Genomic DNA, 27,122 nt, shown 5'->3' with positions numbered 1-27,122 from the left:
TTAAGTTTAAAACTATTACATTCCATAAAACTTTTCATTATCAGTTAATAACATCACACATAATCAAATATTCCAAATTCAATGTTGCATTGTTTGTTTTTATATTGAAACATTATATTACTTGTTCAGCAGATCATGAACATTCAAATTCCATAACTGCCTTTTCTGTATTTCACAGACGTTAAATTTGTTAATACATATTATTTAAAAGATGTTTTCTCGGTTGAATAATGATGCTTTGCATACAGAGGCATAATATATAATTTCACTTCAATTAAATGCATTCACATATGATTAAAATAACATTAATATCCAATGTTGAGTAAAATTCATTTTAACTCTTCCCTCCCATGTATTGCTGGAATTAAACCTATGTTATCCTCCTCGCTAATTAGAATCCCCTTCTACTCATGTTAACTATATTCTTAAATAAACTTTGTTTGAGAAAAGCTCCATAGTGGATCATTTGAATCATACCTGAAGTGAAACATATCATGCTTATCCTTGCCAAATTCAAGATGCAAAACTTATGATCCAGACGGGCTCCATAGAACACTGTGGGGTTTCTGACCTGAACCATAACAATATGTTTGGGTTGGAATGCGTTTGAACTTTTGAATCAACAAAGTATAGGTGATGCCTATGAAATCAGACATTGGAATAAGTTAAGTTGTAATGAAGGAGAATGGAGGATCTTTGTTATTTTAATTATAATGAAGGGGTTGTGAGTTTGTAGTGCTCTGTCTCTTCCAGATATTATAGCTGCAAGAGAATACTGAGAATTAATTTTGAAATTTATGAGCTGTGAGAATCTGTGTTTAATATTGTGGATGTTCACAGTTTTCTTTGTTTTGGGCTTTCTGGGGAATTGACCTTGTCTTCAATTTAAATTACAGGCATATTGGAAGTATACAAATAGAACATAAGAAGCATTGACATAATTCACAGCGGCACAGTGGTTAGCACTGTTGCCTCACAGCGCCACGGACCGTGATTCAATTCCGGCCTTGGGTGACTGTCCGTGTGGAATTTGCACGTTCTCCCCAAGTCTGCTTGGGTTTCCTCCGGGTGCTCCGGTTTCCTCCCATACTCCAAAGGTGTGTGGGTTAGGTTGATTGGCCTGTGTATTTTCCCCTTAGTGTCAGGGGGATTAGCTAGGGTAAATACATGGGGTTACGGAGATAGGGCCTGGGTGGAACTGTGGTCGCTGCAATCTCGATGGGTCAATTGGCCTCCTTCTGCACTGTAGGGATTCTATAATTCTATGAATTCATTTTGGTTATTCCTGACACAATTGGCACAGTGAAAAAGGACCATTTTGAGATTGGATACTGAGCAAAAGGACAGATTGTTAATTAAGATTTAGTCCCTGACTGTGTTCTTGTGAGAGTAAATCAAAAGAAGGGTGGTGATGTAATGATGTCCATCTTTACTCCACCCCTTTGCAAACTAGCAGAAGATTAACTCTTGTTTGTTAACATCTGAAGATGTATTTATATTTTTACAGAAATTTGAAATTACAAAATTTTTAGGTTCTTTAGGTGAATCCATTTTGCTCCTTGCTGGGATGTTAATCCCAGAAACAAGGATTTGCTATGGGAAATCTGGTATAAACAGTGACTAATGAGTAACTGACTTTCCAAATCCACAGACCCAGGGCACAAGACATCGGAAACGGTGAATTAATTCATATGAACACAAATTGGGCATCTGTGAGTAGGTTATTGCTGAGTAATTGGAATTCAATAGTACTGTTGAAGACAGGTCCCATTACCTTCTTGATAGTCAAGAATATTTTTGATGGGGCTATAATTGAATGATTTGTGTTTTTCTGCTTGTGGGCAGGACTGACCTGGTCAATGTTCCACATTGGCAGGTAGATGCCAGCATCCCAGCTTTATGGGAACATCTTGACTATGGGAACAGTTTGACTGGTTTGGCACAGGTCTCCAGTGCTACTGTTGAGATGTTGTCAGGGCCCTCATGAGCACTTTTTAAAGAAAAGCTAAATCCAATGTTCACAGCCATTTCTTGATATGTTGGGTGAACTGAGTTAGTTGAGGCAGACACTGTGATTGTGGGAACCTCAGGAGGAGGCCAAGATGGATCATTCAATTGGAATTTCTGGCTGAAGGTATCTGCAAATGTTTCAGCTTTGTTTCCACTAAAGAACAGGATGCTGCCAATGTTCCAATGCAGGTGGAGATAGTAGAGAAATTGGCTAGAAATAAATAGATAACAAGATAATGTCATACATAAATGTTGGCACTACTTAAAGTAGAAAAATCAGCTAGTGGGAAGAGAATCATTAAGCGACCATAACCTGAGCCAAAGTTGGAAACGTGTGGTTTAAGGCATGATGAAAAGCACAGATTTGTCTAAGGTAAATTGTGTCTCATTAATTTGATGAAGGGGGTTGATAAGGGTACCATAGTTCGCATTGCATATATACATGGGATTAAAGGGTAAGTGTGGATACAAAATTGATCAAAAAGCAGAGAGTGGTTATGTTCAAGTACAAAGTGGTGTCCCCTCAAGGATGGTACTAAGGTCTTGGCTGTTGTTGATGTGTTCTAATGACCTGGATTTGGGTAAACACAGTAAGGAGTCTAACAACACCAGGTTAAAGTCCAACAGGTTTATTTGGTAGCAAACGCCACTCGCTTTTCGAGCGCAGCTCCTTCGTCAGATGGAGTGGAAATCTGCTCTCAAATAGGGCACAGAGACACAAGACATAGAGACACTTTAACTGTTTTGTGTCTCTGTGCCCTGTTTGAGAGCAGATTTCCACTCCATCTGACGAAAGAGCAGCGCTCTGAAAGCTAGTGGCGTTTGCTACCAAATAAGCCTGTTGGACTTTAACCTGGTGTTGTTAGACTCCTTACTGTGTTTACCCCAGTCCAACGCCAACATTTCCACATCTGGATTTGGGTATGCAGGCATAATTTGAAAAATAGTAGGCAGTACAGGAGGACAATATCCAACATTCTCTGTAAATGGAGGAGCTATGTAGCAACCTGAAAGTCCAATGCAATCCGTTCAAAAGTCAGCTCCTTTAATTTACCATATATGTGCAACTGCAGAAAAATACTTTAAAGGGGCCATACACTTAAATAAAATAACTGGTCACTCAAAAAGAATTGAGATTTTGTGGTAAACCACTGTCGTGCCTTTGGCACGGTTGAGCTGTATATATTGGTGCCACTACTGTTCGTATATGAGACACTCCCTGACACCTTTAATTCGGCTGCACCTTTAACTGGAGGCTCCGCCCTCAGGGTATAAAGGCTGCAGCCCTCCCTCTCCGGCCTCAGTCGGGAGGTCCACATGCTCAGTATTGTTCTGTTTATTGTCTGTTCCACATCGTTCCTTTTTAGCGAATAAAAGCCTTCTGTTCCTGGCAACATCAGCCTTGTCTATTTATCAGACGCGCCACAGGTTTATTGATAAAGTAATGGGATCAAATGTTTTCAGTGCAACAAGGAATTCACTGATAACTTTGTAAGATAGATTGTGGGAAGCTAGCCAAGAGTGCATTAGAATAGTTAAGTGAATAAGGTTTTACACAGCCGAAGATTTGAAGCAGAGCTGGAGTCGAGCAATATTACAAAAGAAATATGTGGTCCTAGTGACAGCACAGATATACAGCTGATATGTCAGATATGAAAACAAAGCTGTGAACAGTCTGGATCACTCTTGGACAGTTGTTAGAAAGAGGGATGGAGTCACTCAAGAGGGAAAGAAATTTGTGGTAGATTAGAAGACATTGTCTTCAATCTTCCCAATGTTTCATAGGAGCAAATTTCTGATCATCTGATTCTGGATATCAGACAAGCAGTCTGATAGTACAGTCACAGTGGACTGATAAAAAGAGGTGGCAGTGTGGTAGAGCTTGACATGGTAAATATACATGTAGAAACTGACCTTATCTTTTTATATTACGTCACTGAGTGGTATCATGCAGTTAGGATATAAGACAAGACAGATGACCCATTCATGGGAGACACTAGAGGTATGGTCTAGGAGTGGGAAGAGAAGCCATTGATGCCAATTCTCTGGCTGTGAGTAAATAGCTAAGGACTGAGCTGAGAGCAGTCCCCCAAGCTGAATGATGTGGAGAGGCTTTGGTGGGACATGATGTAATTAGCTATATCAGAGGCTGCAGACAGGCTGAAGAGGGATCATTTACCTTTGTTACAGTCATCAATATGTCATTTGTGATTTTAAGAAGAGTTGTTTTTGTATTGTGGTATGGGATGGGAACCTTTTTGGAAGACCTGAATATTGGCTTTTGGGAAAGATGGGCATGGATATGTTGAAGGAGTTTGGAGATGAAAGGCAGGACAAATGTGAGACATGTGTTTGCAAGGTTGTGGGGGGTCAAATGTTTTGATTTGAGAAGATGTTTAATGTTGGCAGATTTGAATAGAAGAACAACAGTTGAGAAAAGGTTACTGTTAAAAATGTGAATAACATGTAAGTGAGGAATGAAAGGCACCTTTGTTTAGTGGACATAGGGTTGAGGGAGCAGGAGTTGAGTCTCATAGAATAGATGAGCTTGAAGAGGAAATTAGGAGAGATAGGAGAAACACGAGAAAAATGCAAGTTCAGGGATAGGGCAGCGGGGAACCTGATGGCTAGTTTGGCCTGATGGATTAGTGGAAGGGAGGGACATGGCATTGGCTCAACCTCAATGATAAAGAAGACAAAGAACAAAGAACAGTACAGCACAGGAAACAGGCCCTTCGGCCCTCCAAGCCTGTGCCGCTGAGCTCCATGACCATGAGCTCCTCATCCTAATATTTGGAGGAGACTGGGAGAGGGATTTACAAGGACAATCTGCAGTAGGGAAAGTAAATTGTGGTGATATTGTTGCGTGTCTGGATGATCCTGCAAAAGTGGGCAGTTTCTGAAGATGGAAGCAGGACCTAATATTTTTCAACATAGTTCACCCAGATCTTGCTGTGAATGGCAAAACCAGTTACCATTTCACAGAATCAGAGCACTGTTATGGTGCAGAAGGATGCCATTTGGACCATGTGTTTTCACCGACTTTCCAATCGAGCATTATGATTTAGTCCCATTCTCCTGCCTTTTCTCCATACCTATGCATATTTTTTTCTATTCAAGTGTTGATCTATTTCTCTCTTGAATGTCTCAATTGATGTGATGTGAAGCTAAACTTTGGGAGAGCTGTATAACAAGTTGCTGACTCACTATCACAGTGTAGAACATTGCACAAAGTCACTGGCTGCGATTCTGCCCAAAAAAAATTTGAAGTGTCGAATTTGCGTTAAACATGGAATAAATCCCACTCGTATTTCAAGCGGGATTTTCAAAATGAATCTCCCACACACTGAGCACTGCAGAGTGCCTCAGCATGAATTACGATAAAAATCTGTGGATGGGGCCTATTCCCGCTGGACAGACCGGCAGCATAGTGCCGATCTGTCAGAATGGAGATTGGCGCATGCGCAGTGGCCCCACATTGCTGGCCTCCCAATCGCTGGCTAGCCTGATTGCTGGCCAGCCCCACAACCCCACAATGCTACCCCTGCACTCCTCCCCATGCCCCCATCGCTGTCCTCCCAGACCTCTCCGGGCTAGCACCAATTTGTCATCCCACATACCCTGCCCCCCAATACGCCACACCCCAGGTCTCCTCAGCACTGCCCAATGTATGGTGGACAGTGCCAAGGTACTCCCTGGACATTGCCACTTTGCCCCTTGCTCCATTTGCTCAGAATGTTCCAGTGAAATCCCTCTGCCACCTCTACTGGATGCCCTTCCTCCCGTTTATCACTGGAGGGTTCTTCCATTTCCCACTTCTTGGGAGATGTTGCTGGGCCGGCTGCTCCCAGAATGCTCCAGTGAAGTCCCTCTGCCGGATGCACTTCCTCCCGTTTATCACTGAAAGGGTTCTTCCGCTCCCATTGATCTTTCAGCCTGAATGCAATGCTGATGCCTAGCTGAAGTTAAAAGTTAAAGTTTATTTATTAGTCACAAGTCAGGCTTTCAATAACACTGCAATGAAGTTACTGTGAAATTCCCCTAGTCGCCACAGTCCGCGCTTGTACGGGTCAACGCACCTAACCAGCATGTCTTTCAGTGTTTTAGGTCGATTCAGGTATGAGCCCACTCTGATGCCACATCTCATAGCTCCCCTGAGAAACCCACAGGCTCCAGCTGGGCACTCGTATACAAAATATTTCCCGTTATCAAGAATATCATTGAGGTTCTGAAGTCGAGGTTTACATGTCCGGATCTGTCAGGTGCTGCTCTGCAGCACTTTCCCGAGTAGTTCATGAGATTTGAGTGACTGGCTGCATGCTCCATAATCTGATGATCATGAGAGATCCCATGGAAATTGTGGCATTGTTATCAGGTCAAAAGGCAGAAGAGGAGGTGGAGGAAGACAAGGGGGTAAATCAGATAGTTTTAGGTTGGTGATTCATACTTACATAAGAACATAAGAACTAGGAGCAGGAGTAGGCCATCTGGCCCCTCGAGCCTGCTCCGCCATTCAATAAGATCATGGCTGCTCTTTTTGTGGACTCAGCTCCACTTACCCACCCGCTCACCATAACCCTTAATTCCTTTACTGTTCAATAATTTATCTATCCTTGCCTTAAAAACATTCAATGAGGTAGCCTCAACTGCTTCACTGGGCAGGGAATTCCACAGATTGACAACCCTTTGTGTGAAGAAGTTCCTCCTCAACTCAGTCCTAAATCTGCTTCCCCTTATTTTGAGGCTATGCCCCCTAGTTCTAGTTTCACTCGCCAGTGGAAACAATTTCCCTGCTTCTATCTTATCTATTCCCTTCATAATCTTATATGTTTCTATAAGATCTCCCCTCATTTTTCTGAATTCCAATGAGTATAGCTCCAGTCTACTCAGTCGCTCCTCATAAGCCAACCCTCTCAACTCTGGAGTCAACCTAGTGAATCTCCTCTGCATCTCCTCCAGTGCCAGTATATCCTTTCTCAGGTAAGGAGACCAAAACTGTACACAGGACTCCAGGTGTGGCCCCACCAGCACCTTATACAGCTGCAACATAATCTCACTGTTTTTAAACTCCATCCCTCTCGCAATGAAGGCCAAAATTCCATTTGCCTTCTTAACCACCCTCTGCACCTGCAAACCAACCCTCTGAGATTCCTACACATGAACACCCAGGTCCCTCTGCACAGCAGCATGCTGCAATTTTTTACCATTTAAATAATAGTCAATTTTGCTGTTATTCCAACCAAAATGGATGATCTCACATTTACCAACATTGTACTCCATCTGCCAGACCCTCACCCACTCACTTAGACTATCTATATCCCTTTGCAGATTTCCAGCATCCTCTGCACACTTTGCTGTGCCACCCATCTTCGTGTCATCTGCGAATTTTGACACACTACGCTTGGTCCCCAACTCCAAATCATCTATGTAAATCGTAAACAATTGCGGTCCCAACACTGATCCCTGAGGCACACCACTAGTCACTGATCGCCAACCAGAAAAACACCCATTTACCCCCACTCTTTGCTTTCTGTTCGTTAACCAATCCTCTATCCATGCTAATACATTACCCGTAACACCGTGCATCTTTATCTTATGTAGCAGTTTTTGGTGCGGCACCTTGTCAGATGCCTTCTGGAAATCCAGATCCACCACATCCACAGGTTCCCCATTGTCCATTGCACATGTAATGTTCTCAAAGAATTCCACCAAATTAGTCAAACATGACGTTCCCTTCATGAAGCCATGCTGCATCTTACCAATGGGACAATTTATATCCAGATGTCTCACTATTTCTTCCTTGATGATAGATTCAAGCATTTTCCCGACTGCAGAAGTTAAGCAATCCGGCCTATAGTTGCCTTCCTTTTGTCTGCCTCCTTTTTTTAAACAGTGGCATCACATTTGCCAGTTAGAGGGGTGTTTGTCACTATCTTATTGATGAACACTTTCAAGTGACATCCTCCAGTGTTAGACTCGGTAGAACTGTTGCCACATGCCTTTTCTTTCATTACTAGGGATCATTCAAGAAGACCACCAATTACACTGAATTGTTTCAACTCCTTCTCCACGAAGAATCCAATAAAAACACCAATCACTATTTTCCAGTATCAAAATCAAATACAGTAAATATACACAACCATCAGCATCAAAAATGTTTTAATTATTCACCCTGATGCTTAACCTTAGTGTTGATCTAGAAATATTCTTGTGCTTTCTTAGTCCCTCTTAGAATGCAACTTGAGTGATAATAGCAAGCAAGGTGGACTGTTGCTGCAAATTTGTATTGTACTGTTCAACTGGCCACCTCAAATTCCATAGAATTTCATAGAAACCCTACAGTGCAGAAAGAGGCCATTTGGTCCATCGAATCTGCACTGATCACAATCCCACCCAGGCCCTCCCCCTATATCCCTACATATTTACCTGCTAATCCCTCTAACCTACGCATCTCAGGACACTAAGGAGCAATTTTAGCATGGCCAATCAACCTAACCCGCACATCTTTGGACTGTGGGAGGAAACCGGAGCACCCGGAGGAAACCCATGCAGACACAAGGAGAATGTGCAAACTCCACACAGACAGTGACCCAAGCCGGGAATCGAACCCAGGTCCCTGGAGCTGTGAAGCAGCAGTGCTAGCCACTATGCTACCATGCCGCCCCCTTGAGTGATTGTGGTATGTAATAGCCTGCATAACCTGACAAGCAGCTGCACGGGGTTTGGAGAGAGAGGGAGTGGGAATGTTCACACCTGGAGCGGGGCCAGCAGGCTCCTGCTCCATGATTCCAATGCCACTACCTCAGAACTTCTGTTCAGTCCATGCAGTGAGCGGCTGGAGGGTGCCCCTTGACATTCAGTGGTGTTCAATCCCCCACTGTCAACATCCTTGGGGTTACCATTGATTCAACTGGACTCGCCACATAAACACAGTGGCTATACGAGCAGGTCAGAGGCGAGTAACTCACCTCCTGACTCCCCAAAGCCTAGCCGCCATTTACAAGGCACAAGTCAGGAGTGTGATGGAATACTCCCCATTTGCCTGGATGGGTGCAGCTCCAACAATACTCAAGAAGCTTGATATCATCCATGCCATAGCAGCCTGCTTGATTGGCACCACATCAACAAACATCTACTCCCTCCACCAACGATGCTCAGTAGCAGCTGTGTGTACTATCAACAAGATGCACTACAGCAATTCACCAAAGATCTTTCGACAGCACCTCCAAACCCATGACCGCTTCCATCTAAAAGGACAAGGGCAGCAGATACATGGGAACACCATCAACTGCAAGTTCCCCTCCAAGCCACTCAACGTCCTGACTTGGAAATATATACCATTCCTTCGCAGTCGCTGTGTCAAAATCCTGGAATTCCCTCCCTAACAGCATTGTCGATCAACTCACAGCACATGGACTACAGTGATTCAAGAAGGCGGCTCACCACCACATTCTCAAGAGCAACTAGGGATGGACAATAAATGCTGGTCAGCCATCGATGCCCATGTCCCACGAATGAATAAAAAAAAGGCTCTGGGCAGTTGAGGTGTCCTGCCAACTCCATCCAACTAAGGGCAGCTGCATGTGTTTCCACTGCATATGTTGTCATTCCATGGAATCTGTTGCAACTGCTTTTATCCAACCTTAGTTATCTAGTATTGCCGGTTCACAACACTCGGGACTTGGGTTCGATTCCCGGCTTCGGTCACTGCTTGTGTGGAGTTTGCACGTTCTCCCGGTGTCTGAGTGGGTTTTCTCTACATGTTCTGGTTTCATCCCACAGTCCGAAAGACTTGCTATGTTTTCCCTTAGTGCACCCGAACAGGTGCTGGAGTGTGGTGACTAGGGGATTTTCACAGTAACTTCATTGCAGTGTTACCGTAAACCTACTTGTGCCACTAATAAATGAACTTCAAAAAATACATAAGAGCATAGGAACTTGGAGGAGAGAACTAGAAATATGCTCTTCCATTTTCTATTTTCGGATGCAAAACCATTGGGTTAAGTTTTTTTTACTGAATGTAACAGGGGTTGAGAACAAGGCAGTACAATGTTACACCCACAGGAGTATATTGCACTATTTTGTTTTGCCAGATGACCCAGAGTCTTTCCTCAGAGTGTGACAATTCCTACTTGTGTTTTCTTTATGTTCAGTCTTTGGCCCCAACTCTCACCATTCACAATTGGATCTCATGTGGTCTGTAAAATTGAAGATATTCCCTGTTAGGTTGGGACATTAAGTACTCAACAGAGTGTTACAGCTGCATGATTTGGAGTGGATCAACTATAGCAAAACTGAAGATTCACAAAAAGTGTTGTTTGGATAGAAGTATGTCAAAATCACGGTAACAGTATCGAACCTGAGCAATTTTATTTTTATTTGGAACCAAATAATCATTTATTTGCCTCTTTAGAAAGTCTGGCAATTCACGATAAGTTGCAAAATATCAATGGAATCCTTTGAGTTCGAATAACGAAAAACAATATAGCCTCCTCTGCATTCAGTAAGAGGATGCATTGTACCTTACATTGTATATACATGGCACTGTAATTACTATGGGGGCAGTGCGTGTCTATGGGGAGTTACTTCGTGCCCAACACATGTTGTATCTGGTTTCGGAGAGTTTTGCAAATGTGGAGAGTGCCGTCCGCTGTATCTGATCACACTGCACTACTTATAGGAATGTTTAATGAGTTGGTGTCGAGGGAGTTTTTTTGTCATAATTAATCTGTGCTGTACCTGCCTTGAAAGCAGTTGATTAGATAGTCCAGAGGGATCTTTATGAGATATGTTACCTTGGACTTGACATATAAGTTGATCATAGAATCATAGAAACCCTACAGTGCAGAAGGAGGCCATTCGGCCCATCGAGTCTGCACCGACCACAATCCCACCCAGGCCCTACCCCCACATATTTTACCCGCTAATCCCTCTAACCTACGCATCCCAGGACTCTAAGGGACAATTTTTAACCTGGCCAATCAACCTAACCCGCACATCTTTGATGTGTAAGAACATATAAGAAACAGAAGAAATAGCAACAAGAGGAGGCAATGCGACTCCTCAAGTCTGTTCCACCATTCAATATGTTTAGAGATGATCTCCTGCCTCAAATGTGTTTTTGTATTCACTCCCCATGGCCCATGATTCCTTCAGACACCAAAAAGTACTGTCTCTTAGCCTGAGATGTACTGAACAATGGTGAATGAGCTGGGGAATTCAAAAAATGCAATGCTCTCTGAATGAAGCAATTTCACCCACCTCAGTCCCGAATGATCAGCTTTTGATCTTGAGACCATGCCCTCATGCTCTCAATTTGCCAGCCTGAAGAAACCGCGGGAAAAATCTTCCGTCGCCAGATCATGGGAGACTGGATTTCTGACTGCGGTACTCATCAGGACCCTTTGAAAGTCCTGATGTAAGGACCTACATGGGAATTGCCCAGGAAGTTTCAAATTCGGATGTGAAACTCTCCTGCTCGCAGGGACCCTTGGCGAATGTTTAGAGACTTCACAGAGTTCCGCAGTACACTGATCGTCCTGTCCATGAACTGACTGGCTTGCTCGGCCATTTCGAAGTCAACCACATTGGTGGCAATCTGCAGTCACATGTAGGCCAGGCAGGTTTCCTTAGTTAGTGGGTTTTTGCAATAATGATTTCATGGTCATCAGTAGATGTTTAATTACAGATTTTTATTGAATTTAAATTTCACCATTTGTCCTGGTGTGATTCGAGCCTGGGTCCCCAGAGTATTATCCTGAGTCTCTGGATTGCAAATCCAGTGAGAATGCCACAGCTGCCTCACCCACTTACTCACGCACTCATAACCCTTACTCATTTAATCACTCACTTTGAATCTTTAGATTGCCATACAGCAGCTAATGCCGTAAAGGAGCCATGTCTTCTGTGTTGATCCTCCTTACAAGTCTCTGCATGGATTCCTGTGCTGAGGGAATCCTTCAGGATCCTGTATCAGAATTTGACCCCTTTTTAGCGTTACCCAGTTCAGTGTGCAGTTTTCTGACAGATCAGTGTGGAACACAATGGTTCTGACATTGATCAGAAGATTTCGGCCAACTTCTCAGTGTCTGTCCTGTCAAGCCTGTTCATAATTTTGAATGCTTCCATTAGATTACACCTCATCCTATTAAAGTGCAAAGAGTTTGTGACTAATTTACTCAGTTTCTCATTATAGGACATCTCAAGGACCATCGATTGAATGTTCGCTGTAGCACCTGCAATGCAAGTATTTCTTTACCTAAAATGGAGACTGAAATTGTGCACAGTACTCCAGGTGTGATTTATTCAAGGCCTTATGCAATTGTAACAAGATGCTTATTATTGTAATCCAAACCGTTTGCAATAAATGTCATCATTCCATTTGAATTCTAACTGTTTGTTGTATCTACCAGTTAACTTTCATGCTTCTAGTGTAAATACAATGACGTTTAGAAGTTTATATTAATACAGGATTGACTCACATTTGGAAACAAATGGACTTGTTAGTGATAAACAGTATGGGTTTTGTGAAGGGGAGGTGGTGCCTCACTAACTTCACCAAGTTTTTTGAGGAAGTGACGAAGATGATAGATGAGGTGAAGGCAGTGGATGTTGTATACGTAGACTTCAGTAAAGCCTTTGACTGGTATGAAAGGTAAAGTCACACAGGATCAGAGGAGAGCTGGCAAGATGGATAAGAACTGGCTTGGGCATAGAAGTGGAGATGCCGGCGTTGGACTGGAGTAAGCACAATAAGAAGCCTCACAACACCAGGTTAAAGTCCAATAGGTTTATTTGGTAGCACAAGCTTTTGGAGTGTCATTCCTTCTTCAGGTGAGTCACCTGAAGACTCACCAGACTCACCTGAAGAAGGAGTGACACTCTGAAAGCTTGTGCTACCAAATAAACCTATTGGACTTTAACCTGGTGTTGTGATACTTCTTATTGGGCATAGAAGATAGAGGGTAGTGTCGTGGTTCCCCAGGACGACAATTCGTTCACATCAGTTTAAAACAGAGAGTCTGAGCAGCGATCTTCCAAGCAATAGACTTTATTTCTCAGCACAAGAGATAAAGTCGGGAACGTCCGGAACACTCCAAAGAGCCCTTGGGCTTACAGTCTTTTATGTACATTTCAGCCTCATATTTCAAGATCCTCCTCTCCCTTTTACAGCCTGTCCTTGGTTGTTATCTTACCCTACAGCCCTATCTTTCTTTGGCCACCATTATTTTTAGTTGACCCTTTATCTGTTTTCTTTGCAATCGGTCGCTCCCTGTTATATCTCGTTGTCTCTTAAACCATGGTGGTTATAACTCTTGCTCTTATCTGAACTTTTCTGTTTGTACAATAATCGTGGTTTTGTAGACTAAGGCCGAATGTGTTTAGAAGAAAAGACATTCTCTCTGCTGATTTATGGTCCACTATTAAGTTGAACCACCGAGCAGTCTTCCTTGTTTTCTCAGGTGGCTATCGTTTGCTTTCCTTAATTAGTGATTGCTATATTACTTCTTTAGTTCCTCTAGTTCCTCCGCTTTAATCATATCGACTACACTTGATTATATTAGGTCACACGAAGTTACTTTAGGTTATATACCCATCTCACTACTCACCTAAATCTGCTATATCATTTTACTAAAACCTGTGAATCTGAATTTCATACCTAGCTCATACAATATCTAATACAATTTCCCTTACAAGTCCCCCCTTTGAGGCTTTCCTAGCCTCATCCCAATTATCAAGCTCAAATAATCCCCTTGCTCAATCCCATTTGTATTTTATTTTAATCACTTTTTGCAGGCGATGTGGAGGAGCCGAATATTTTGGTCAGGGATCAGTGTCCCTATTCTAACTTTATCATAATTTGTCTATCCCGGTTCTGATTTTTGGGTTGCTCCTCCAGATTGCCTGCCCCTGACAGTCATCAGCCAAAAACCTTCCCACTCTTGTCTAGGGAAGGGAAAAAGACTGATTCCTGTGTACAGACTAAGTTCTCCTGGTTTCGTGCGGACTTCAGCAAGGTGCTGTTGTTTCCACAAGGTGATCTTCCACTATTGTAGTTATTTTACAGAGTGACGAGTTTCAACTTCGACCAAGGTCATTGTAAATCCACTCAGCGGGGGCGGCTCAAGATTTTCCCATTCCTCTGTTTTTTCTCTCGAGCGTGAGCTGCTTAGCACCCGCGTCACCATCTGCCGCGCTGCCACTCTGGTAAGGAAGGATCTCAGGGCGGGTAAAAAACAACAAAATATCAATCCCAGAATGATTATTCTTGCGATTGCTACAGCTCCAGCTTTGTTTCCTGGTTCCACAGTCTCCTGATCCCCATGGTATATCAGTTACTTGGGTGTTAGGTTTCTCTGATGCACATACTACACACTCTTTCCCATCACTGTTTCTCCGACCTGTATACTCAGCCCATTTCCACCATTTGTTTTTCTGCGCTTTTCCCCAAATAGTATTTGTGCTCACTAATCGTTCACGTTTTGTTCGTCTTAATACTCTATCTTCCTGATTCTGCACCCTTATGTCTTCTGTATCCCATTCTCCTTTTCTATGGGTCACGGAAGTCCCTAAGGGAAATAGTTTCCAAGTCCCAGGTGGGGAATGGGGCCCCTTCCCTGTCCTCACCTCCCTCGGCACCTTGACTAATAGGCTCAGGCTGGGCATTTGTATCATCAGCCAGCTCATGTACAGAACTACTTTCATCATCCTCTATTCTTTTTGTTCTTCCTTGGCCCTGTTCCTCCTCCCCACGATTCTCCCCGTGTATTTCTATTTCTTCCTCGCTATCACCTCTATCCACTCTGTGTACTTCTTCAATTTCCCTTCTCTCCCCCACCCCTGGTACCGTTCTGGTACAATGGTTTAAGTGATACCACAGTGTACTGCCTTCTACTTGCAAAGCCGTGGGAGACACTTTGGTGACTTCAAACGGTCCTTCTCGTCTCGGTTCGTTCCAACGTCTCCGGAACTTTCTGATGTATACTCGATCTCCAGGTTTGATCTGATGTTCTGTTACCGGATTCTCCTCCTCCTTGGCTTTTTCCTGTTCAAATATAGTTCTATGTATAACAGTTAATTGTTGTATATATTCTTTTGTGCTTTGATCTAAACATTCTAGCGTAGGACCTCCTGATCCCCTGATCTTAGGTACCGGCATTACTCTTCCTGTCATCATTTCATGTGGGCTCAAATGTGTGATTCTGTTTTCCTGACTCCTGTATTGCATTAGAGCCAATGGCAGAGCATCTATCCAGTTTTTCCCTGTTTCACTGCAAATTTTGCTTATTTTAGCCTTAAGGGTCCCGTTTGCTCTCTCCACCATTCCTTGGGATTGAGGATGATATACACATCCAAACTTCTGCTTTATTCGGAGTGCCGAGAGTGTCTCTCTCAGTGCCCTTCCTATAAAAGCAGATCCATTGTCTGAACTTAATTGCGTGGGTATGCCAAATCTTGGGATAATTTCTTTTGACAGGAAGTTAATCACCGTTCCAGATCCTTGATCTTTGGATGGCGTTGCTTCTATCCATCTGCTGAATCTATCAATAATCACTAGCATGTATCTTTTCCCTCTTACCACCTTTCCCATATCCATATAGTCCATGCATAGATGTTTAAATGGTCCTTCAGGAATGGGTATATGCCCTATTGGGGCAGTAATGCCCTTCCTGATGTTATTCTGAGCACACACCTCACACTGACTCAGTATGGTAGTCAATCGAGTTTTGCAGGTATGGTGACCAGAATCCTTCCTTCTTGATCTTTCTAGCCACTTCTCCTCTTGCACAGTGGTCTACTCCATGCGCTTCGCTAATTAGTACGGTTAGTAATGATGTGGGTGCTATGACTAATCCCTCCCCATTTCTCCATATCCTGTCCTGTTGTCCCTGTAGTGCTCCTCTATCTTTCCACATTGCCTTTTCAGCTACAGAGGTTTCCTCCTGTAACTGTGCTACATCCTCTAATGTGATATGAGGTTCGATATCCCCCGTACCTGGCCCTGGGTGTGGCCTTGCTATTTCTACTGGGGCTATCGTAGCCTCAATGCATCCTGACGCTTCTTTAGCTGCCTTGTCGGCTTTGGTGTTTCCCTGTGTGATGCTGTCTGCTCCCTTTTTATGCGCCTGACACTTAATTATGGCTAATTCCCTTGGACCCATCATGGCCCTTATTAAAGCCCTGATTTGACCTTCGTGTTGTATTGGTCCTCCTCCGCTTTTCATAAATCCCCTTTGCTTCCATATTGCCCCGAACAGATGGCAGACCCCGTGGGCATAGGCCGAATCAGTATAAATTTCCAATGCTTCCCCGTTTGCTAGCTCACATGCTCTGGTCAATGCTTTAAGTTCTGCCAGTTGGGCTGAACAGGGCTGTTCACATTTCTCTGCTTCTATAACTTCAAGTCCTCCTGGTCTTTGTTCGACTATGGCATAGCCTGCGTGGTTTCCAAAGTGATCCCTGTAACATGAGCCATCTACATACAGTATCCTTTTCCCTTCTGTCACTAGTCCCTCTGCTCTTAAATCTTTTCTCAGTTTCATAAATGTTTTTGCTTCTCTTAAGCATTCATGTTCTTCTCCTTCATGAGGTAATGGCATGTAATCAGCTGGATTTACTCTGTTGCACTTTATTATCGTGATATCTGGAAATGTGGTTAGCATTCGATAATGATGGATCCTAGCAGGTGTCAGCACAAATTTTCCTTGCTCAATCAATTCAGCTACCTTATGGTATACATGTATGTTTATCGGATATCCCATTGTGACCGTGGCTGCCTTTTCGTACGCCCACCAAGCTGCTGCCAGACCTTGATAGCACGGAGGGTATCCCATTGCTACGTCGTCTAGCTTGGTACTGTAATATGCTACAGCCTGCCTTCGTCTACCCTTGCAATTTTCCTGCATTAACATTGCTGTAGCAAATCCGGCTTCTCTGTTACTCACAAATAAGTCAAAGGGCTTGTCATAGGTCGGTAAAGCCAAGGCTGGTGCCTGTGCCATTTCTCTTTTCACGTTTTCAAATGCGTCTGAAGCATCTTTATCCCATTTTAGTTTGGCTTTTAATTCGTCACACCCTGCCTCCTTCATTATCTTTCGTAGTGCCTGCGTTTTTTCGGCATAGCTTTCCACCCATTCTGAACTGAATCCTGTCATTCCCAAAAATGTCATCATTTGTCCCACCGTCTGTGGTTTCGGAACTTTTAGTACTGCTTCTATTTGCTGTGAAGCTATCTCCTTCTGTCCTGCTGATATTTCTCTTCCCAAGTATTCTACCTTTTTCTGGCACAGCTGCAGCTTTTTCCTGGAAACTTTATGGCCCCCTTCTGCTAGTCTTTTCAATAGTTTTAAACTATCCTTCCTGCATTGTTCTTGTGTTCCTGTGCATAATAATAAATCATCCACATATTGTATTAGTGTTCCTTCCAACTGTATTCCTTCTAAATCTGCTCTCAACACCTGATTGAATACATGTGGGGAATGTTTAAATCCTTGGGGCATCCTATTGTATGTGTATTGTTTCCCCTCGTACGTAAATGCAAAGAGATACTGACTTTCTTGAGCTAGTGGCACACTAAAAAATGCCGAACATAGGTCTACTACAGTAAACCATCTACTTTCAGGTGGTATATTTGTCATCAAGGTATAAGGGTTTGGAACCTCTACTGGCATATCTTCCACTACCTCATTAATTGCCCTTAGGTCATGCACCAATCTCCATTTTTCTCCGTCCGCCTTTTTCACTGGTAGTAGCGGTGTATTACACCTGCTCCGGGTTTCTTTTAATACCCCTGCTTCTATCAATCCCTTAATTGTCCCTCTAATTCCTTCAATTGCTTCTGTCTTAATTGGGTACTGCGGCCTATACGGCCCCTGACGTCCTATCTTTAATCTGACTTCAACTGGATTAGTGTTTTTGACCCTCCCTACATCCGTGTCCTGTCTGGACCACAACTCCTGCGGGAGGGAGTTCAAATCCTGCTCTAACCTCTCTCTCCACTCCAGTTCCTGTTTCTCGATTTGCACTCCTATTGTTATCTGCTTCGGTTTCCCAAGCATTTTAACATCCAAAATTATTTTCGTCATTTGTCCATTGCTGGACGTCCAAATATCTACATTGTCTGTCTGGACAAATTCTAAATCTTGTGCTCTCAACACCATTGGTCCTAGGTCTTTTGATCTGTATCCCGGATTCACTTTCAATGTGACATGTGGCTCCGCCCCAGATACAGAGAACCATTTGTTAACCCATTCATTCCTAACAATGGTGAGGGCTACTCCCTCTAGTCCGATTAAAATACTTCCTGACTTTATTTCCTGTTCTCGTCCTGCCTCCCTTTCCCATTTCTCCTGTATCTCAGGTTCCTGCCCTTCATCAAATATCATTGTACTGTGTAATTCTGTTCTTGGCCATTTGGCTTGTGGAACCCAAGTGTTTATAAGCTTTCCCCAAACTTCCCATATCTGTTTTTTAACTTGTTCCTCTATATCTCCCAACCAATATACATTAACCCCTTCCTTTCCTGGTATTTCAAGTGGATACATTCCCATCAAATCAATTCCTTGTTCGGTGCATTCTAATTTTAGTCCTAGACCTAGGATTGCATCCCTTCCCAATAGATTTAAAGGAGTTTTATCACATACTAAAATAGGTACATGGGTTGTCTTATTTCCAATGGTAACAGGCACCGGCGTCGTCATTCGAGCTAATGTTACTTTCCCCGAGAACCCCACAGTTTTTACAAACTGGTTTGACAATGGTAAGTGATCCGCATACTTCGTTTGCATGCACGTACATGTGGCGCCGGTGTCTATCATCATGGGGACCTCGATCCCTCCTACTCTAACGTTAACTATAGGTTCCTGCTCTGCAGTTTCTGTTATCTGTACGTACTGTCCTACCATTTCGGGGTTCTCTGGGCCTCCCTATGGGGAATTCTGATGGTTTACCGGCCCTTGAAACATCGGGATGCTGTTTGGCGATCCTTGGATCAGTTGTTGGCCTGTCTGCTGCTGGTTTTCTCCCTGTCTGGGGAAATTCCGCGGGCAATTCCTTTTTATGTGCCCTGCCTCCCCGCACCCCCAACACACACCTGAAGGGCCAGGCAGTGGTCCCTGTCTCGGAGTCTGATGATTAACCTGTCCCTGTCCTCTCTGATTCTGATAGGGTGGCCTACCACCTCCCTGTCCTTTCCCATTTCTATTCCAGTCAGTCTGACTTTGCAGGGCGTATGGGTTTTGATAATTTAGGCCATAGGCTCCTGGGTTCATGGACAGTGGGAAGGCAGAAATGTTATAGGTTATGACGGGCTGGCCTCCATCTCCGCTCCCCCCTTTGATTAGTGCAGGTGTTTCCTCTGGCTTTTGCTCCACCATCATTGGTGCTATTTTTCTGGGTGCGAGATCCTCTTTTGCCTTCAGTTTATCCTTGCTTTTGATCTCCTCCAACTGTGCCTGAAGGAGTTTACGTTGTACCTCCTTCAGCTGTTTGTCTGCATTCTTTTCATCTTTGCGATGTCTCTCTACTGCATGGGCAACATAATCCACAAACTCTCGGTAATTTTTTGAGTCCAAGCCCACCACTTCCTCCAGCCTTGTCTTAGCTGGGGCTGGCAAGCCCTCTAGGATTGCAGCCCGGAACATGGAGTTGGTCAGTGGGTCTATTAAAATGTCCCTCTCCGTGTCCCTTCTCCACCTTTTTAATTGATTCTCCACATACACAGCTGCATTCTCCTCCTCACCCAGTGGCTCTCCCTTTAGGGTTTTTACATCCATTCGATTGGGGTACATATCCCGCAGTGCCTGCCATATGACTTGGCGGTACTGGTCCATTAGTGTCCCATCCACCGCTGGGTCATAAGCTGCGGTCGGGATGCCAGCACGTCTCATTACTTCCGCCATTTGGTCCATTCCTAGCACCTTTGTCAGGAGAGCTTTGATGTCGCCCAGTGCCATCCTTTTTCCCACCATCCCTGCCTCCAACTGTCCAATCCACCTTCCAGCCCCATCCAAAATATTGGGTAATTCATTAATTAAATTAGGCAAATCCTGACCTGACCAAGGGATATACTGCGGTCTGCCACCCTTCAGAATCACCGGGAATACCCTTTTCCCTCTCCTATCCACATCTGGAAACTTTACAGGTGGGTGCCTTTCCCGCCTTGATTTTCTTTGCACCCCTAACACTGATTGCCTCCCTTCGTCTTCACTACTCTCTTCTGTTTCTCCTTCCATCTCTCTATATCTTGTCTCTTTTCTCCCTCCTTTCGTGCCCATTCCTCCTTCGTCATCTGTTCTATGTCATATTCTCCCTCAAAATTCATTGTGCCTGATATAACTGGGTACAGTCCCGTGGAGCTCTGTTTCTCTAAGTATGGGGGTGGGGCTACGTTTGGATCTTCCAATTTTGCTTTTTCCTCAAGTTGTACTGGCATCTGCATTCTACCTCCCCTCCATACCCCTCTTCTCTCTTTCCCTTCTTGTTGGAATAGGGCTAATATCTCTAACTCCTTTTCTCGCTTCTCCCTTCTTTTGCTCGATTTATCCTTAATCTTATAGTTCTTTATCATTCCCTTCTGGTCCTCACACCTCTCTATGGACCATGTGCCTTCCTCCGGCCACTGTGTATTGGTCTTATTTGTTCTTTTGGCCCATTTTTTAGAGACGTGTTCTATATCTCCCCTAAGGGCTGGGAACTTATCCCCTAATATCTCCACTGGTGTCTTAACTTGGTGCGCCATTACTCGTCTTTTTGGATCACTGTCGCAATTTTTGTCACTTAATCTGTCAGAGTTAGGTATTACAGTGATTATTACTTGCTGTATTGTTTTTCCGTGCTCAGTCCCCTGTTTACCTTTCCTTTGGATTTCTTTTGCCACTATCTGTAATTCTAACCGGGGTCCTGATATCCACTTCCCCGTAGTCCCCTGTCCCGGCACTATCTTCCTCTCCCGGGCCAGAGGGTAGTAGGTTTTCACTTGCTCGTCTATGTGTATAAGAATCCTGTATCGGTCAGATCCCTTTATTAATTTCTCTAGGGTTTCCAATTTTATTTCGTCTATCCAATTCCTATCGACTACTCTTTCCCATTTTACATACGGCCACTCATTCTTTATCTCCTCTAAGTTAATTATGTGTGTAATCTTTTTCCAATCCAGTGTTGCTTCCGTTTTTGTTATTATTCAAAGATTAGTTATTTTCAATCTTGTCACCAGGCAGTTTTGTCAGGGTAATTTTTCAAGTTGTTAGTTATTACCCTACCTATGTTCCGACTCTCCTCTTATTTCTGTTCTCCACGCTGTTACCTCAGACCAGTTTGTTCAAATTGGTCTTTTACTTCCTCTATTCTAGCTGCTACTCCCCTTTCCTGTGCTTAAAATCCACTCCTGTGCTTTTGACTACTGTATTAGGTCAGAGAGTGATCTCTCACTGATCTCTCTCCCTCTCGGTTGACGTCCCTTACCCGAGGTCCTGGGTAGGTTTGGACTGGCAGATTTTCCCACACTTACTCTCTTCTGGGCAAGTCGTGACCTGAAAAACCCGCTCCAAACCGCTTGACTTAACCTAATTGCATTACTTTAGCTTTCGGCCTTTTTCCCGTCTCACTTTTTACCCATTCACAGACAATACAGTATTCGCAGCGCGCTTTTGCATGCAAAAATTCTGCTCTTCGGATCAGACTCAGTCTCTCAAAATTTTTACACAATTTGGTTTTACCTGTGCAGGATATCTTTTTGGGTTGGGGAGATCCAGGACCAGCAGAGAGCCGGGCGCACCGGGCCTCGAGAAAACCCCTTTCTGACAACAAGGATTTACATGCATGCAAGTCTGCTTACCTTGTTGACAGAAGGCCGGCTGGGGACCTCTCGGTTCCGGTTGGACCACCGTCTCCGCCACTCCTTCCAGATGCTTTTCTGGGCGATCTCTCACCAACCCTGCTAAGCAGCGCCAATTTTGTCGTGGTTCCCCAGGACGACAATTCGTTCACATCAGTTTAAAACAGAGAGTCTGAGCAGCGATCTTCCAAGCAATAGACTTTATTTCTCAGCACAAGAGATAAAGTCGGGAACGTCCGGAACACTCCAAAGAGCCCTTGGGCTTACAGTCTTTTATGTACATTTCAGCCTCATATTTCAAGATCCTCCTCTCCCTTTTACAGCCTGTCCTTGGTTGTTATCTTACCCTACAGCCCTATCTTTCTTTGGCCACCATTATTTTTAGTTGACCCTTTATCTGTTTTCTTTGCAATCGGTCGCTCCCTGTTATATCTCGTTGTCTCTTAAACCATGGTGGTTATAACTCTTGCTCTTATCTGAACTTTTCTGTTTGTACAATAATCGTGGTTTTGTAGACTAAGGCCGAATGTGTTTAGAAGAAAAGACATTCTCTCTGCTGATTTATGGTCCACTATTAAGTTGAACCACCGAGCAGTCTTCCTTGTTTTCTCAGGTGGCTATCGTTTGCTTTCCTTAATTAGTGATTGCTATATTACTTCTTTAGTTCCTCTAGTTCCTCCGCTTTAATCATATCGACTACACTTGATTATATTAGGTCACACGAAGTTACTTTAGGTTATATACCCATCTCACTACTCACCTAAATCTGCTATATCATTTTACTAAAACCTGTGAATCTGAATTTCATACCTAGCTCATACAATATCTAATACAATTTCCCTTACAGTAGTAGTAGAGGGGTGCTTTTCTGAATGGAAGGCTGTGACTAGCGGTGTTCCAAAGGGATCAGTTCTGGGACCTTTGTTGTTCGTGGTATATATAAATGATTTGGAGGAAAATGTAGCTGCTCTCATTAATAAGTTCACAGATGACACAAAAATTGGTGGACATGCGGATAACGAAGAGGATTGTCAGAGGATACAGCAAGATATAGAGCGGTTGGAGACTTGGGCGGAGAAATGTCAGATGGAGTTTAATCCGGACAAATGTGAGGTCATGCATTTTGGAAGGTCCAATGCATGTAGGAATTATACAGTAAATGGTAGAACCCTTGGGAGTATTGACAGGCAGAAATCTGGGCGTACATGTCCACTGATCAGTGAAAGTGGCATCGAAGGTGGATAAGGTAGTCAAGTAGGCATACGGCATGCTTGCCTTCATTGGTCAGGGCATTGAGTATAAAATTTGGTAGGTCATGCTGCAGCAGTACAGAACTTAGTGAGGCTTCATTTGGAATATTGTGTATAATTCTGGTCACCATGTTACCAGAAGTATGTGGATGCTTTGGAGAGGATACAGAAGAGGTTTACCAGGATGTTGCCTGGTCTGGAGGGTATTGGCTATGAGGAGAGATTGGAGAAACCCGCTTTTTTCTCACTCGAACAACAGAGGTTGAGGGGTGACTTGATAGAGGTTTACAAGATTAGGAATGGCATGGATGGAGTGGATAGTCAGATGTTCCTTCCTAAATAGAAAAGTCAAATACTCGGGGACATAGATTTAAAGTGCGTGGGGAAAAGTTTAGAGGAGATGTGCAAGGCAGGTTTTTTTACACAGAGCGTGGTGAATCTCTGGAACGCACTGCTCAGGGGGGTGGTGGGAGCTGGCACGATAGCGGCATTTAAGGGGCATCTGGATGAATACATGAATAGGGTGGAATGGAAGGATAGGGACTCCATAAGTGTATATGGTTTTGGTTTAGGACGGCATCATGATCGGCACAGGTCTGGAGGGCCGAAGGGCCTGTTACTGTACTTTACTGTTCTCTGTTCTTCTTTGTTCTACGGAAGTGAATAACCATACATGACCCACGTAATGCTCCATCTGTTACCATGTTACCCACTCACACTATTTCTCTGTATCCATATGTCTATATCTCCTCATGTGGTCCTCATAGCTTAAATTCTCACCTGACTTTGTATCATCGGCAAACTTGGATACATTGCTCTCAATCTTTCTGTCTAATCAATGATATAGCCTGCAAATCGCTGAGGCCTCAGCACTGATCCTTCCTGCTTACTACTTACAGCCTGCCAACTTGAAAATTCCCTGCTTATCCCTAATCTCTGCTCCCTGTCCATTAATCAATGCACATGTTACATTTACTAAGGCCTAATATGCTTCTGAGTTTCTCGAATCTGGGGAGCTTTGGGAAATCATAACCAGTGCACCCATGATCTCTGCATCTATCTTTTCAGAATGCTAGTGTGTAGACTATCAATTCATTGTGATTTTCTTTAGCTTTTTGCTTCTAAAGTTTCACCAATATGTTATCTCCACTGATTATTACTGTCAGTTCCTCACTTTTGTTTTGCCTCTGAGATACCCTCTCCTTTTAGTATGTACTTTGTATATGCTATTCAGAAGGTGGGCACTAAATGTTTGTTCGCTGTTTGTCATTTTGTCATTCTCCATGACTTTCTCCTGTTTGTTCCTCTAAGGGATCAATGTTTATTTGAACTACTCTCCTCCTCTCTGTACATGTTTCAAGGCACTTAGAACCATCCAACTTCAAATTCCTGGCTAGTCTGCCCTCATTCATTTCATGCTTTTATCCACAGGTTTCTAAAGCTCCCAAACCCTCAAGGATACTACTATTCTTTGCAACCTTACAGGCCTGCTATTTTAATCGAATACTACCCTGAACTTCCTCAGTAATGATGTGGAGATGCCGGCGTTGGACTGGGGTAAGCACAGTAAGAAGTCTCACAACACCAGGTTAAAGTCCAACAGGTTTATTTGGCAGCACAAGCTTTCGGAGTGCTGCTCCTTCATCAGGTGAGTGAGGACTTGTGTTCACAAACAGGACATATATAGACACAAACTCAGTTTACAAGGTAATGGTTGGAATGCAAGTCTTTACAGGTAATCAAGTCTTAAAGGTACAGACAATGTACCTCTCCTCTCACATTGTCTATACTTTTAAGACTTGATTACCTGTAAAGACTCGCATTCCAACCATTATCTTGTAAATTGAGTTTGTGTCTGTATATGACCTGTTGTGAACACAAGTTCTCACTCACCTGATGAAGGAGCAGTGCTCTGAAAAGTTGTGCTGCCAAATAAACCTGTTGGACTTTAACCTGGTGTTGTGAGACTTCTTACTGTGCTTCCTCAGTAAACAAAGAACAAAGAACAGTACAGTACAGGAAACAGGCCCTTCGGCCCTCCAAGCCTGTGCCACTCCTTGGTCCAACTAGACCAATCGTTTGTATCCCTCCATTCCCAGGCTGCTCATGTGACTATCCAGGTAAGTCTTAAACGATGTCAGCGTGCCTGCCTCCACCACCCTACTTGGCAGCGCATTCCAGGCCCCCACCACCCTCTGTGAAAAAACATCCCTCTAATATCTGAGTTATACTTCGCCCCTCTCACCTTGAGCCCGTGACCCCTCGTGATCGTCACTTCTGATCTGGGAAAAAGCTTCCCACCGTTCACCCTATCTATCCCCTTCATAATCTTGTACACCTCTATTAGACCTCCCCTCATTCTCCGTCTTTCCAGGGAGAACAACCCCAGTTTACCCAATCTCTCCTCATAGCTAAGACCCTCCATACCAGGCAACATCATCCTGGTAAACCTTCTCTGCACTCTCTCTAATGCCTCCACGTCCTTCTGGTAGTGCGGCGACCAGAACTGGACGCAGTACTCCAAATGTGGCCTAACCAGCGTTCTATACAGCTGCATCATCAGACTCCAGCTTTTATACTCTATACCCCGTCCTATAAAGGCAAGCATACCATATGCCTTCTTCACCACCTTCTCCACCTGTGTTGCCACCTTCAAGGATTTGTGGACTTGCACACCTAGGTCCCTCTGTGTTTCTATACTGCTGATGACTCTGCCATTTATTGTATAACTCCTCCCTACATTATTTCTTCCAAAATGCATCACTTCGCATTTATCCGGATTAAACTCCATCTGCCACCTCTCTGCCCAATTTTCCAGCCTATCTATATCCTGCTGTATTGCCCGACAATGCTCTTCGCTATCCGCAAGTCCAGCCATCTTCGTGTCATCCGGAAACTTGCTGATTACACCAGTTACACCTTCTTCCAAATCATTTATATATATCACAAATAGCAGAGGTCCCAGTACAGAGCCCTGCGGAACACCACTGGTCACAGACCTCCAGCCGGAAAAAGACCCTTCGACCACTACCCTCTGTCTCCTATGGCCAAGCCAGTTCTCCACCCATCTAGCCACTTCTCCTTGTATCCCATGAGCCTTAACCTTCTTAACCAACCTGCCATGTGGGACTTTGTCAAATGCCTTACTGAAATCCATATAGATGACATCCACGGCCCTTCCTTCATCAACCGTTTTTGTCACTTCCTCAAAAAACTCCACCAAATTTGTAAGGCACGACCTCCCTCTTACAAAACCATGCTGTCTGCCACTAATGAGATTGTTCCATTCTAAATGCACATACATCCTGTCTCTAAGAATCCATTCCAACAACTTCCCTACCACGGACGTCAAGCTCACCGGCCTATAATTTCCTGGGGTATCCCTGCCACCCTTCTTAAACAACGGGACCACATTCGCTATCCTCCAATCCTCAGGGACCTCACCCGTGTCTAAAGAAGCGACAAAGTTTTCCGTCAGAGGCCCAGCAATTTCATCTCTCGTCTCCCTGAGCAGTCGAGGATAGATGCCATCAGGCCCTGGGGCTTTGTCAGTTTTAATGTTCCCTAAAAAACCTAACACTTCCTCTCTTGTAATGGGGATTTTCTCTAACGGGTCAACACCTCCCTCCGAGACACTCCCGGTTAACACGCCCCTCTCCTTCGTGAATACCGATGCAAAGTATTCATTTAGGATCTCCCCTATTCCCTTGGGTTCTAAGCATAATTCCCCTCCTTTGTCCCTGAGAGGTCCGATTTTCTCCCTGACAACTCTTTTGTTCCTAACGTATGAATAGAATGCCTTAGGATTCTCCTTAATCCTGCCTGCCAAGAATATCTCGTGACCTCTTTTTGCCCTTCTAACTCCCCATTTGAGTTATTTCCTACTCTCTCTGTATTCCTCCAGAGCTCCATCTGTTTTCTGTTGCCTGGACTTAACGTACGCCTCCCTTTTCATTTTAATCAGATCCTCAATTTCCCTGGTTACCCACGGCTCTCGAATCCTACCTTTCCTATCTTTCCTTTTTACA

Source organism: Mustelus asterias, chromosome 4 (assembly GCF_964213995.1).
Source record: "Mustelus asterias chromosome 4, sMusAst1.hap1.1, whole genome shotgun sequence".
Lineage (NCBI taxonomy): Eukaryota > Metazoa > Chordata > Chondrichthyes > Carcharhiniformes > Triakidae > Mustelus > Mustelus asterias.
The sequence above is the reverse complement of the archived record's forward strand: the minus strand, read 5'-3'. Positions refer to the sequence as shown.